This window comes from Pipistrellus hanaki, assembly GCF_964339955.1.
Source record: "Pipistrellus hanaki genome assembly, chromosome: 8".
NCBI classification, from domain to species: domain Eukaryota; kingdom Metazoa; phylum Chordata; class Mammalia; order Chiroptera; family Vespertilionidae; genus Pipistrellus; species Pipistrellus hanaki.
Window position 1 is genome coordinate 84,528,359 of NC_140510.1, and position 14,756 is coordinate 84,543,114.

A 14,756-nucleotide genomic window follows, 5' to 3' on the forward strand; every position below is an offset into this window, starting at 1 on the left:
GGCAGCAGAGGGGACGCATGGGAAGGAGACCAGGCCTTCCTTCAGCAACGCGAGGGAGGGGGCTTGGTGCCTGGCTCCCAGCTAGAAAGGCGGATGGGTAAGGGTGCCTGGCCCTGGAGGGGCGCAGTGGCCCCTGGGAGGAGGCAGGCATGCAGACAGAGCAGGATACAAGCGTCAGTAACGGCTGTCATGGAGGTCTGAGGAAGGCTGCTGCTTCTCTGGGGTTCAAGTTCATCTGTTTTTCCAGAAATTAGACCCAGAGGGAGATGCCATCCCACCCCCTCACTCCCCACGGAGGGCTTCTGTCTTTGGATGAGAAGCTTAAGGGACAAAAGTCTTTGACCCTGAGCTGCGCTGTGGCAGTGAGGCAGGAAGGAGGCATGGGAAAAAGATCTCAGCGCCGGGGAAACCCAAGAAGGCAAAGGGCTCAGGGGCTGCTGACGGGGGAGTGGTGGGTGAAGGAGAGGAGGGGCTGGGCCAGGCCCCCAGAGGGAGAATTCCAGGGCTGGGGCCGCACTTTTTTTTTTTTTTTAAATATATTTTATTGATTTTTTTACAGAGAGAAAGGGAGAGGGAGAGAGAGTTAGAAACATCGATGAGAGAGAAACATCGATCAGCTGCCTCCTGCACACATCCCACAAGGGGATGTGCCTGCAACCAAGGTACATGCCCTTGATTGGAATCGAACCCGGGACCTTTCAGTCCACAGGCAGACGTTCTATCCACTGAGCCACACCGGTTAGAGCCCCTTGCCTTCTTAAAGCAGACCAGCACTGCTCCCTGGCCAGGACAGCATGGCCCCAGGCCTCTCCCTTTCACACGTGCTGGTGCCTCACAAACGGCAGGTGCTCACGGCCCTGCTTCCAGACGCAGCGAAGCCGGGGCCTGTCTGGGGCACCACCGATTGCCTAACAGCATTCCCCCGCCCCTCCCCCCCGCTTTTCATTTCTTTGTTTTTCTGGCTAGCAGCTTTCGAGGGGAGGGAAATGCTACCCGAAATGTACTCTTCAGTTTTAAGATACATTCCAATTTCAGAAACATTAAAATGTGAAGAAAGGCGTCTGAGATTTGAAGAGCCACCTTAAATTTTTGTTAGCTCTTCAGGCTCTCCGTGATGCCCACATCACTGCCCTGGGCTCTTGGCCATTGGGAAGTCCTTCTCAAGGCCTACCTACCTCCTTCTATAAAAGATTTAAGGCTGGCCAAAAAAATGAGAAGAGCAGGGTGAGCCCTGGCCAGGTAGCTCAGTTGGTTAGAGCGTCATCTCCATTTGCCACGGTTGAGGGTTCGATCCCCAGTGAGAGCACATACAAGAATCAACCAATGAATGCATAAATAAGTGGAACATAAATATGTGCTTCTCTATATTTCTCTTCCATTTCTCTCTCTCTCTAAAAATCAATAAATGATTAAAACAAAAAAAACAAGAGTAGGATGAAAAGTAAACCCCACCAATCCCTGTGACCAGGGGAAATTCCACATCCTCAAGGCCCATCCATAGCTTTTATGTTCCCTGAACCCCTAACGCCCTTGTCGCTCCTCCATGCCTCTCTGACTCTCACCGAAACCGGGGCAGCTGGGACCAGTCCAGTTCCTAAAGCCTGGAGCACCTTCTGAGTGCGGGTCCTCATCTCCACAATCCTGTGCGGGTCCTCATCTCCACAATCCTGAGCTCGCCGAGAGGAGAGGCCGTGAGTTTCTCAGCAAAGGGGGAGGGGCGTGAGAGAAAACTCCCTGGGTGGGGTGGGGGTGGGGGTGGGGGTGGAGGGGTAGAGGGGTGGGGTCAGACATGGACGGGCTCAAATCCCACTTTGCCACAGACCGGCCATCAAGGCCTGTACCTTCCTGTGTCTCCGTCTCCTCACCTGCAAAATGGGGGCAGGGACCTACTGGCGGAGTGGTTGGAGGACTGAATATAGGTAACTGAGATGACACGAGTCAGAATGCCCGGAACGTAGCATATGCTTAGTAAACCTTCGCTCCCCTCTATCTGGGCCAGAAGATACCCTTCTCTGGCTCTCAGCATCCGCACAGAGCAGTCAATCGTATGGCACGTGCCAGGCACCAATCCAAGCATTTCATGTGTCTCAACTCATCTACCCCCCACTTCAATCCTGCGAGGTAGGTCCTGTTCTGATGCCCATTGGACAGAAAAAGAAACAGAGGGCCAATAACAGAATAAGAAGAGGTCCCTGATTTCGAAGGCCCCCTCCGCCGGTAAGTCAGAGCTGGGAGCAGTGTAACACAAAAGCCACCGGAGAAAAGCAACCTTCTCTCTGAGCTCCCGGCATGGCCGAGGCCTCTGTGTCTGGAAACCCACTCCCTGGGCCCAGAGGGCAGGGTCGGGAGTGAGTGGGATCGTTCTGCGCAATCAGCTCCAGTCAAAGCCCATGTTCTGGAACCCCATCTGCCCTGACGGACGGCACCAGAGGCCCCGCGCGCAGGAGGCCCCCGGGCAGGGCAGCCCGGCGTCACGTGGCTCCTTTAAATCCATGCCTGGCCCCGTCGCAGGAAGGCCCTCTCACTCCCCGTTAGCGGGCAGCAGAGACTTGAAGCGAAGCCAGCGCGGAGGGCCAGCGGAGGCCTGGCTGTCACCGGCATTGTTCGTCTCCATCTGCCGCATATCCACCCACCGTAATGTTTCCTTGTTCCCTGGGAGGACCGCCGAGATGCCTGCATCTGAAACCAGGCCTGGAGGAGAGGGGGTGGAAGGAGGGGCAGTGGAAGACCTGGCTCTGTCTGGCTCTGCAAACACAGGCAGCTACGAAACGGGCAGGAGAGAGAACGCATCAGCTAAAGACGGTGGCCCAGAGGTCCTGCCACGGGGCGGCCACGCAGCCCAGGCCCCCGGAGGCACACACGGAGGCGGCGGCAGGGCCACTGCCAGGGCCAGAGGCAGAGTCACTGCCCGGCCACACCCTCCGCAGAGCCACACAGACAGGAACCCGGCCGCCCCGCCAACACACCCACTGGAGGGGCCTTCGGCGCGGCCCTGACACCCTGGGTTTCAGGAAGCTCCCGGGGGAAGTGACAGAGCCGCCCACATGGGCATCCGGGGGAGGAGGGAGCGTGAGCCAGCAGAGGCGGGGGTGCGAGTCTGGGAGCGCATCCTGATCGCCCACAGGAGCCTGCCCACCCTCTTTGGCCGGGCAAGGGGCAGACTCCCCTTGGACTCACCCAGCTCACCTGAGCCCTGCCCATCCTTCCGAAGAGCAGGTCAGGTCAGGGCAAAGGCACACCCGTGGGAGCTAGACAGGAGGTGTCAGACACAGGATGGCAAGTGTGTAAGCCGCAGGGTGGATCTGCTGTGATAACAGATAAACATCCTGAAAATTATGGAATGCAGACATGCAGCAGGAATTCTGGGAGTGGAGGGGGTGAGGAGGCGCAAGACAGAGTTCAGGGCTGTGGGGCAGCCATAGCATCATCACTGTCATTACTACTTTGTTAATCCTCAGCCAGAGGATATTTTTTCCATTGATTTTTTAGAGAGAGTGGAAGGGGAGTGATGAGAGAGAGAGGAGAGAGAGAGGAAGAGTGAGAGCGAGAGCGAGATAGAGAGAGAGAGAGAGAGAGAGAGAGAGAGAGGGGTGCATCGGTATGAGAGAGACACACTAATTGGTTGCCTCCTGCACCACGGGGGCCAGGAATTGAACCTGCAATGAAGGTATGTGCTTGACTGGAAATCGAACTCACAACCCCTTGGTGTGCAGACCGACACTCCAACCATTGAGCCACCCTGGCCAGGGCCACCAAATTCTTTTAAGAGCTGCTATGCCCTGTGTACTTGAAACACAGTATCACATGTAAATCTTCCAACATGTCCCACAGGCAATACTGCCCTGTTCCACATGAGGCCACTGAAACTCAAGAGAGAAAAAAGCAAGTCTGTTCAGAGTCATAGAGCTCTGAGCCTCTGAGCTGGGACTCAAACCCAGGACAGCCAGACGGTGAGATCTATTCACCCTCAGGCAAGCCAGGGCACCTGGGTGCTCAGAACACAACATCTGGCAGCTATGGAACCCATTGGGTGTAGAGGTACAGATGAAGGGAGGGGCTGATTCAGAGAGGCGCTCTCCGTAGGGGCGGGGGCGGGCGTGGACGTGGGGCCTGGACCCCAGCTCCTCAGGAGACCGAGGACCGTGGGTCTCACGCCGCCGTGACTCAGTGGCTGGGCGTCCGAGCAGCGTTTCCGGAGCCCCAAACAGCTCTGCTCTGTGTAGGAGCCACCTGCCCAGCAGAGACACTGAGCGGTTACTCATCCCCGTTACTCACTCCGCACCCCGCCCCTCGGCGCATCACTCCGTCCCGCTCCGTTCCCTGAGAGCGACCGAGGGGAGCCAGCCGATCTGCCCGGGGGCTCCCTGCCTCGTTCCGCTACCCCGATCCTGCCAGCCCATCCCCACCTGCGTCACTGGGACAGAGACCCAGAGGCTGGCCCGCTAACCCGGACAGCTGTTCCCCCAGCTCTGTTCCAAGAAATGGCCGCCCTGGGGTAACGGCCACTGGGCAGAGCGCCGTCCAGTCCCAGGGCTGGCAGGGACCTCCCAGCCTCCAGCTGTCTTCCCAGCGGGCGCCCAAGGCCCACCAGGGCCCCCAGCTCCTCCCATGGCCCCAAGAGCAGGCGCCTCTGATCAGAAACGCCATGGACGTGCAGACACTGAGCACGGGTTAGAAAGGCAGGACTCTCTATCAGGGGTCCTCAAACTTTTTAAAGTGGGGGCCAGATCACGGTCCCTCAGAGAGCTGGAGGGCCGGACTATATGAACTACTAATTCCTACTGTAACACCTCGGCTGCGCTCACTGCCCAAAAAACCTGGCGGGCCGGATCAGACTCCTCTGCGGGCCGCATGTGGCCCGCGGGCCGTAGTTTGAAGACCCCTAACTCGTCTTGCCAAAGGGAGAACGGAAGCCCAGAGAGGGGCAGTGATTTGCTCAAGGTCACACAGTGCCGAAGGGGGACTAGAACGGGCCGCCTGACCCCCTGCCACCAGGTTCTCCGCTGCCCCTTCCTCCCGCCCTGAGGCAGGGCAGGCCCCAGAAGGCTACCCTCACACCTCCTGCTGCAGAACAGCCACTCATCCCACAGCCCTGGAGGCGGGAGGTCTGAAGGCGAGATGAAAGGAGATGAAAAGGGAGAAAAAGAGCTGCAGCCAGCCGGACGCTGTGAGTGCAGAGCAATCACCTTCTAATAGGGAAGGAGCATCAGAGCCATCGGCCCCGGAGGCAGGGAAATGGACCACAGGCCTCTGGAGGCCCTGGAGCTCAAAGGCCAGGCTCTCTGGCACGTGATGATGGGAGGGATTCCTGCGGTCCCTGCTGGGGACTTGGGAGAGTCCTGGCCTCCTCTCCGCTCACCTCTCCTCCCCCATTGTGTGTGTGTGTGTGTGTGTGTGTGTGTGTCCGATCTCCCGGGGCTCCAGCCTGGAATCCACGCCTGGCCACTGCCTCCGCTCCCACGCTCAGCTCAGCGCCGCTCGGCTCAGCGGGCCTCAGCAGAGACCGCTCTCCGGAGGAGCCTCTACTCCTGTGCTCCCCCAGCCTCCTCCGGCTGCTGCCCTCATCCCTGCCCTGAAGCCCTGCACCAACCACAGCGAGCAATAGCAGTGATGATAACCAAGGGCACACAGCACGGCCTGCGTGCTGGACTGGGTTGTATCTGTTTCCCACTCTTCACCCGTGAGCAAAACGACGCCCAGGCAGATCAGGTAAGCCACACAGCCTGGGAGAGCTGGAGTCCGGATCCAAACGCAGGCAATGCGGCCGCAGAGCCTGTGTTCTGGATTCCCGTGCCACACCACCTCGTGACAGGTCCTGGATCCAGGAAGTTAAAGCTCCTGAAACTCCACGCCCTCATCCACACAGCCCGGAGCCCCTGCGGCAGGCCAGGCCCCCCGATTCTGCAACACTGAACATCCCTCTCACCTCTGGAAAGGCGGCCCCCTGCGAACATCACAGTCAGGGGGCGCCCGCTGCCTCTGAGCAAGCAGGCCCCTCCGCCGTGGCGGGGGACACTCCTGTCCACTCATTCACTGAACGAGAGTGAGGGCCCACTGAGTGCCAGGCTATTCACTGAACAGTGAGGGCCCACTGAGTGCCAGGCTATTCACTGAACAGTGAGGGCCCACTGAGTGCCAGGCCATCACTGAGCAGCAGTGAGGGCCCACTGAGTGCCAGGCCATTCACTGAGCAGCAGTGAGGGCCCACTGAGTGCCAGGCAGATGGTGAAGGAGGCCTCCAAAAGGAGCCTTTTGGTCCTTAGAAACCTGAGCTGCCTGCAGTCCGCCCTCGCTCCCACCTGCTGCGGTCTGTCCGTACTGTCTCGGCCTGTGGGGAGCCTTGCCAAGGAGGGCTCTGTCTGGCCAGAAAGATCTCCCCGGGAGATTTCGGCGCTTCCTCGGCCTCCGGATCCAGAGAAGTAAAGACTCCAAGGAGATGTCCCATCCCGAGGGGCTGAGGAACTGGAACATGGGACTCCAGGGCCCTGGCTTAGGGCCTGTCCCAGGTCTCCCTCACCACTGCCCTCAAAACCTCACCAAATAACCAGCTCGTCAAGTTTCTCCTAGGGCCGTGGTCAGCAAACTGCGGCTCGCGGGCCACATGTGGCTCTCTGACCCCTAGAGTGTGACTCTTCCACAAAGTACCACGGCCTGGGGAAGTCTATGTTGAAGACGTGGCATTAGAAGAAGTTTACGTTTAAACAATGTGGCTCTCCAAAGAAACTTCAGTCGTTGTGCTGTTGGTGTTTGGCTCCGTGGACGGATGAGTTTGCCGACCGCGGTTCTATGGTAACACTCTGCCGCCGCCCTCTTCACCACGGCCCAGAGAATCCTCGAGGCTGGCCCCCACGCTGCACCTCCAGGCTCTCTCCACAGCCACCCTTCCGTGCACATCACTTCCTGTGCCAGGCGCGGAGCTGAGCACCTCACCATCGGGGTCTCCTCTCATCCCCACCGTCACTCCGGGAGGTGGAACATTAACCGCATTTCACAGATGCAGACAAGAAGGCTCAGTCCAAGGTCACTCAGCCAGCAGGCTTGGGAGTGGAACTCAAGCCTGTCTGACGGAATAGTCTTTGATCCGCACTCACAGGTGTGCCCCGTGTCTTTGTGCACGCTCTCCCCTGTGCCCAATGAGGTCTCTGTCCCTTTTCCTTCCTGCGGAGCTCCTCCTCAGCCTTCAGACCCACCCCAAACGGCACCTCCCCGGAAGCTTCCTCCACTGCTCTCTGCCTGACACCCCCTCTGCACTCTGCAGAAACCCTCTCTCCGCTCCCCTTTCTCTCCCCCTAGCCCACACTTCCCAGCCTTCCTGGGGAGCTGGGGGTCCAGGCCCCACGCCATGCCCCCTGCGCCCGCTATGTCCCCCTAGTGTCAATGCCAAGAAGGCTTTTAAGTAAACAACCGGGGGCCTCATGTGCCCACACACACACACACACACACCCCAGCCCCTGGGAAGGGGCTTCTCCCTGTGCCCACCCCCCTCCTACCACTCCTCTCTGCTCAACCAGCACGGCTGTTTCTGGGAGGCTCAGCCGGTGATTAGGGCCCTAATCAGCAGGACTTCCTGCCAGCCACTGCCAGAGGTGGGGGCAGGGCCGCGAGGGAAGCAAGGTCAATCCAAGGTGAAGTCTGAAGCTGGGACCAGGGGAGGCTCCTGCAGGGAGATGGATGAACTCACGGCCTTCCAGCCCAGAGTCTCCCAGCCCTTGGCCTTGTAGGAAAGGACACTGAGGCACGGTGAGGAAAGGGACTCATCCGGAGTCCTGGGCCACAGGGACACATCCTCTCTTACCCTTCCCTGAAGCCTCCTGCCCTCCCCTCCGCCCCAAACCCAGCACCAAGCCCCATGTGCCGACCCCATAGACCGACTGCTCCCCTTAAAGCAGGGGTCTTCAAACTACGGCCCGCGGGCCACATGCGGCCCGCAGAGGAGTCTGATCCGGCCCGCCAGGTTTTTTGGGCAGTGAGCGCAGCCGAGGTGTTACAGTAGGAATTAGTAGTTCATATAGTCCGGCCCTCCAGCTCTCTGAGGGACCGTGATCTGGCCCCCACTTTAAAAAGTTTGAGGACCCCTGCCTTAAAGGGTTATGACAGACCAGAGGATCGCTCGGGTCAGGTCAAGGTGAAGGGTCAAAGGTGAGCCCCTCGTCTACGTGAGCAACGGCCTAGAAATGGAGCAGAGGTGAGCAGGGGCCGGGCCGAGCTCAGGAACCCTTCCCAGCTGTCATCATCATCATCAGCCCGAGCCCATTCTTTCTCCGAGAAAAAGCTGATGCCTTCTGCAGCTGCAGCTGGGTGGGCCAGGGGTCCGGAAGTGGAGCTTACCCTGACCTGACCCCGAGCGAGCCAGCCTCCCTGGGTGGAGCGAGGCCCAGGGGGGAGCGCAGCTTAAGCAAGCCTGGAGGGCTGACCCTGCTGCTGACGAGGACTGTCAGGGGCTCCGGGAAGCAGGGGGCTCCAGAGAGAGCAGGGGCCTGAGCTGGAGAGGGCGTGTGGCCACGGGTTCGAAGCTTTCCGATACAGCGTGCAGGAAGGGCTGGCCACCGCTCCCCCACACCTCCTGCCAACAGGCGAAGGAACTAAAGGTGCAGCAAGGAGACGCAGATTAGACTTCAGAGAGACCCGAAGGGTCCTTGCAGCAGACTTTTGGCAATCCCACTTTAAAATATAGATCCCACCCCTATGAGTCTGGTCCATGAGCAGTCTGCCTGGAGGCCAGGGCAGGTCCCTGCCGGGCACAGGAGTCTCCAATCCAGTGACTCTCATCAAGGCATCCAAGAAGGGGAGCTCGGGCTGGTTTATAAGAAAGAATGCATCTTGTTTACAGTGATACAACTCTCTCAGAGTCCTCCATAAACATCTGCTCCCTGGGCGGACAAGGCCTCTGGAGGTTCCCTTAGCTCCCTGCTCCTCCCCCTCCCCCACCAGAGAGGGGTGGAGGGGGAGAGAGAGAGAGAGAGGGAGAGAGAGAGGAGGGAATTCTGTTCTCTGGGCTCTGATGCTATGACCCACCATCTCCTCTGCTCTCCGGTCCTATAATCCTCCCGTTTTACGAGAGGAACAACCCCGATGAGACAGAAGCAGGGGGCTCCTGGGAGAACACACCACCGCCGCCATCACCCACAGTAATAACAACCACCGGCATTTACTGAGCACTTACTGTGCGCCAGGCACTGTTCAAAGCGTTCTAAATACACTAGCTCCCGGAGCCCCTCTGCCGCCCCGGGAAGCAGATACTGTCATCACCCCGTTTACAGCGGGGGGAACGGAGGCTCAGAGAGGCTCAGCCACTTGCCAAGGCCACACAGCGCCGTCCTGCCTGGAGCGCAGCAGCCTGGCTCCAGAGTCACCCTTCCCGCCTCTCCCTAGATCGCTCCGTGAAGAGCCGTTTCCCGTCCTAGCCAACCTCCCCAGGCCCTGCCTAAACCCCTCGCCTCCTTCGTCCGTCGATTCCTGCTGAGCAGCATTCTGCCAGGGAGGCAGAAGGCACAGGCCTGCCCTCAAGGAGCCTGTCACCCAGCTACACACAGGCATCCTGCCAGGCCCAGGAAAACGGAGGGGTCCCTGTTCTCTGCTGAAGAAAGCCTGGGAAGGGGACCCGGATGTAGGACCGGGACCCTCCCCTCGGGAAGAACAGGATTCCAGAAACCCCTCTGTTCCCATTGACTCTCCGACACCCCACCCTCCCGGACCAGTCCCTCCTGCCTCCCAGAGCGTCCAGCCGGAGCTGCAGGCTTCTAGCCCTAAAAAGGCAGGGATCACAGCCAGCCCGGCCCTGGCTGGGGCACACCACGCCCAGCCCACACCAGCTCCAGCCCCGCGGAGACCGGCCGCCCTCCCGGAGGAAAACCAAGGTGCGGACAAGCAGGAAGAGAGCCAAAGCACCAAACTGGGAGAGCCACCCAGGCCCCAGCTGTGCCTGCCGTGCTGGGAAAGTGCCGCGGGCTGTTTGCAGGGAGGACGGAGCGGGCGGTGTGACCGTGCATAATGGAGGGGCACCCGGGGAGGCGGGCACCAGGCTGGCAGCGCGGCCGCCCCCACCGCCCTCGTTCCAGCTCAGCGGTGCCCACACCTCTGCATGCCTAATAGCTCTGAACGCTAGGAGCCAGGGCCGTGGGGGTGCGGCGCTGGGGACAGAGTCCTGGCTCCCGTATCCCAAACCGCGCTCCCTCTCCGCACGCCACACCCATCTCTGATCTGCTTTCCTCAGAGTCCAGCAGCTGGGAGGGAGGGCTCTCCTGCCGGACCCCTCGGCCGTCCCTCAGTCCACAGCCCTCAGCGGGGCCTCGGTGCCCGTTCTGGGGTGAAGGAGACTTAGGGCCCAGAAAGAAGCCGAGAGCCAGGACCGCCTGCAGCTGAGAGCCTTTGTTGCCTCCCCCTATCCCCCACCCCACCCACTCGGGACTGCTCCGACCCCCACTTCTCCATATCCAGCCTCCCCTTGTCCTGCCCCACCACCGGCCATCGCTCTGAGTCTCTGCGGGTCCGGAGTGAACAAGTTCTGACTCAGCAGCCCCACCTGGTCCCTGGCTCAGGACAGGGCCTGGAGTTAGACCCGGGAAAGGACTTCCTCCCTGACTGGAGGCAGGGGCTGAGGGGGTGGCCTCAGACCCTACGCCTCACTCTCTCTAGTAAGGGGGAAAGGGGCCCGGGCATGGGCTGGAGGGAACCCACTCAAAGGCCCACCTTGACACTCCCAGCCTGGGAAACGCAAGCCAGAGGACGTTAGGTGTACAGGAATCTTTAATGCCAACACACACGCACACACACACACACACACACACACGTACAAACACACACACGCACACACGCACACACACACACGTACAAACACACACATGCACACACGTACACACACACGTACACACACATACACACATGTTCATACACATGCACACACGCTCGCTCATGAGCACACACATGCTCACACGCACATACACATGCTCACACACATACACACACTCTCACACATACACACACGCTCATGCACACACACATCACGCACACATGCACATTAGCACACTTGCACACACATACACACAAGCTTGCACACACACACACACTCGCACGCACGCACGCACACTCGCACGCACGCACACACACATTTGCACACACACGCTTGCACACACACACACACACACACGCTCGCACGCACACCTAGGAAAGCAGGTCTGGAGAGCAGGGGGTGAGGCGGCCTGCACCTCCCCTGCTCCCCTGAGAGGCCTGGAGAACGCACTCTTGGTTCCTACCCGCACCCCCCACCCCACTGCTGGTTACACAACCACTTCAGCTGCCCCAACAACACTGTTGTTTACACATTTGGAAACTGAGGCTTAAAGAAGAGTTGCCCCTGAGTTCTTCTGCATCCTGGGTCCTGGCACTGCCCTCTGCCTGCCCTCTGCAGGCAGGCCTGGAGGCCCCTCTTTGGGGGTGCGCAAACTGGGCGGGGGTTCCAGCTGCCCACCCTGGAAGCAGCCCGCCCCCTCCCCATCCTGGCACATGGCTCTGAGATGGCCGCTCAGCGGGGGGACGGGCTGTGATTCAGGGCGTCGGGCTGACCCAGAGTGCCACGCAGCCCGCAGGCCTGTCCAGATCCTGTGGGGTTAACCAGCGGGGCAAGGCCGGGAGCAGGACAAGAGGAATCGGAAGAAACGCAGGATCTTCGCAGGAAGCAGCTGGGGCAGACCGGTGGATGGTTGAGCAATGGGTGAGGGCAGGGAGTGGGTTCTCTGTTCCCCAACCCTGGCGGCTCTGCCCTGCAAGGTCCTCACCCGCACCCACCCAGGCCAGCGGCCACCCCCCCCTCTGCTCCCCAATCCGGGTGTCAGAGAATTTCCCAGCTCTGAGAATCCCAGGACCTCGGCATCCCAAGAGACCTTCAAGGTCATCCCTTCTAACCACATCCCAACTCAGGAATTCTTCTGAGCTGTTCCCCAGTCTCTGTCTGCACGCCCCCCAAGCCGGGAAGCTCACTACCTTACAAGGCAGCCAGCCCTGCTCTCGCCGGCCCTCCAGGCTTGTTAGAAAGCCCTTCGGTACACGGGAGCCGAGCTTCCTTCACCAACACAAGTCCATTCGCCCCTCGGCTTTCTGTTCCTACCTCACAAGAAACGGAACCGAGAGTTCCCAAACCCCAAGGCTGACGCGAAGAGGGCCACCCAGTGGGAACCTCAGCTCTGAGCTCAGCGGCACCCCAGCCCAGCTCCCCTCCACCTGGCCACCGGCACCCTGGATTTGTCACGCTGGGCACCACAGGTTCCGGGGAGACTCCGTTGGGGCTCTGAGGAAAGTGGAGTGTGAAAAAGTACAGGATGAGGGAGGGGGAGGACAGCCCAAGGTTCAAGGGCAGGGGTCCCCAGTTGCTGCCTCCTCCACCACCAATCACAGTCCGGCTGTCAGCACTGGCGGTCCTGTTAGACTTTGAGACCCACCCCCCATCCTCCCCAGCCCCATCTCTCCATGGGCAGCAGAGTCAAAGCCAACCCCACATAGGAACCCAGCCCGGAGCCCTCCCACCCGCTTCCCAGCCAGGGCTGGGTCCAGGTCCGCCCTTCCACGCCCTGGCCCAGGGGGTCGGGCAGAGGTGGCTCAGCTATAGCCGGCGCTGAGGTCCTGGGGGACAGTGAGGGTGGGGGAGACAGAAGCCGCTGCCAGCTGGCAGGGGTAAGAGCAGCTTAAGGCCAGCTCAGAGCCACAATGGTCCCCACCCCACCCAGGCAGCTCCAGGAAGGGGCCAGGCAGAGACTCAATGGCAGAGAGTGCGCCCTCCACACCCTCCTGCCCCCCCTGGCTTGGCGTGGCCACAAGGAACAGGCGCTGGGGCTTCCAGAAGACGCCCCTGTCCCCGGAGAACCTGCACGCAGCTCCAACTCCCCCTCCCGGCTTCACCCACCGCCGCCCATCCTGCCCGCCCCCCCCCCCAGCACCCATCCTGTCCTCTGACCCGCTGCACCCCCTGCAGGGAGCCCAGCCTGGGAGCACAGCAGGCTCTCCTGGCCACCCTCGGCCACTCCCCTCCGTTTCCTCCTGTAGGACACATCTGGGCAGGCAGTCCTGGCCCTGGTCCTGACCCGGGGGTGAGGGACGGACAGAGATTCGCTCTCTCTGGGTTCTCCAGCTTGGGAGGGGGAGACAGGAGGGCACCGTGGGGTCAGGGGTGGGGGGGAGGAAGGAGAGGGGAGCGAGAGGCAGCTGTGTGTGTCTGTTCATTAACCACCTGGATTAGCCATTTCTGCCCAGAGCGGAATACTGATTGGAGGAGGGCGCGGGGGCACTCATGCCAGGCTGTGCCCATGGGCAAGGGAGCATGGACCCAAGCGGAGAGGGTGCTTTTTAACTCCAGCCCTCCTGGGCCTGCCAGGCCCGCCCTGGCCGCCGAGGCCAGCCCTTGGGAGAGGAGAGATGGGAGGGAGAAGAACCCCAAGGAGCAGAAAGGGGCCCAGTACCAGGTCCCGCGGTGGCAGGGAGAGAAACCAGGAGGGAACACGCCTGCTCTCCTCCGGGGCCTCTTCCCTGGGCATCCCCGGGCCTCTCCCCCCCACCCTCCCACCCCCGCATCCCCGGGACGGCCGGCAGCTGGGAAGAGAGGGCTGGAGACCAAGTCCTACACACACCCCCTTTCCCGGCAGACGTGTCCCTGCCCACTCCCCTCTGCTGTCATGGGCCCAGCAGCCACCGACACCGGTCACTGCCCCAGCAAACAAAACTCCTCCTAGCTGGCCTCTCTCCCTCAGGGCATGGACAGCCGCACCCCAAACATGCCTACAAAATATGACAGGTTGGCCTGAGGGGCTAGCCTAGCCCACAGACATGTGACCAGGGGGCTGGCCTCCTCCTCCCCGAGTTTGCACCCCATCAGCCATCAGTCAGATCAGCGGTCCTGACAGCATCTGGGGGGCCAGCCCAGCAGCACACGCACCCCCACACTCACCTTTCCGGCCGAGGAGCCCCAGGGTGGGGCGGGTCTAGGCTCACGGGACAGGGCGGTGGGCAGTGACGGGGCAGCGGCTGTGGCTGGCAAGAAGCTGGTTGCCAAGAGGAAGGCGTGAGTGAGCCTTGTGTCCAGGTGGGGAGCAGGCACGGGGAGCAGAGCTGGCCCCAGGGCCACCGCTGGGAGCAACTGAGCGAGGGCGCTGCTCGCCCAGATCCCTCCCCTGGCGGTGGCTGGCCGGCAAGCACGCACCGCCTCCTTCCCGGAGCCGGCCAGCAGCCCGCCCCGCGGCCGCCTCCTTTAACCCCTGCGGCGCTCACACCCGGCCCGGCCAGCCTGGCAGCAGCAGGGCACAGGCGCCCGGAGCAGGGCAAGCCCAGCAGCCTCCCCGGGGACCAGCAGGCAGGGGCCAGAGGGCTTGTGGGGCAGAAGTAGGGAAAGGGGGCAGGACCCCATGGGAGAGACGCAGCTGCACAGAAATGGCCAAAGGACTGCCTGGTGGGCAGGGATGTTTGGTGAGATGATGATAGTAACGATGATGACGACGACAACGACGACAAACAGCGACCCTCACCTTCTACAGAGCGCTCATTTTGTGGCTGAGGACCGAGAATCTCATTGATCGGTTTCTTTTTGAAAGCGCCCCAACTGGGGATCGAACCCACAACCCAGGTCTGTGCCCTGACCAGGAATGAAACTGGCAACCCTCTGATGCACAGGATAATGCTCCAACCCACTGAGCCACCCTGGCTGGGCTAGAATCACACTTCTGAACCTGTTTTCTCCTCACGGACACTTGTGACTGTACAAGCCAAAGTGATGT

General features: G+C 60.9%; 1 protein-coding gene across 13 annotated transcripts in view; it reads right to left on the reverse strand.

Moving 5' to 3' along the window:
- TNS1 (tensin 1) overlaps window positions 1-14,756 on the reverse strand; it is a 220,542-nt gene that overhangs the window by 116,357 nt on the left and 89,429 nt on the right. For 3 of the 13 annotated variants that reach the window (XM_084892492.1, XM_084892494.1, XM_084892491.1), the window contains exon 1: window positions 13,934-14,160. The exons of 9 other annotated variants lie outside the window; for them this stretch is intronic. The gene's annotated coding sequence lies outside the window, so the exon portion shown is untranslated. Of the gene's footprint in view, window positions 1-13,933; window positions 14,161-14,756 lie in introns of those variants that run through there. One more of the 13 variants, XM_084892495.1, reaches the window with a different exon arrangement.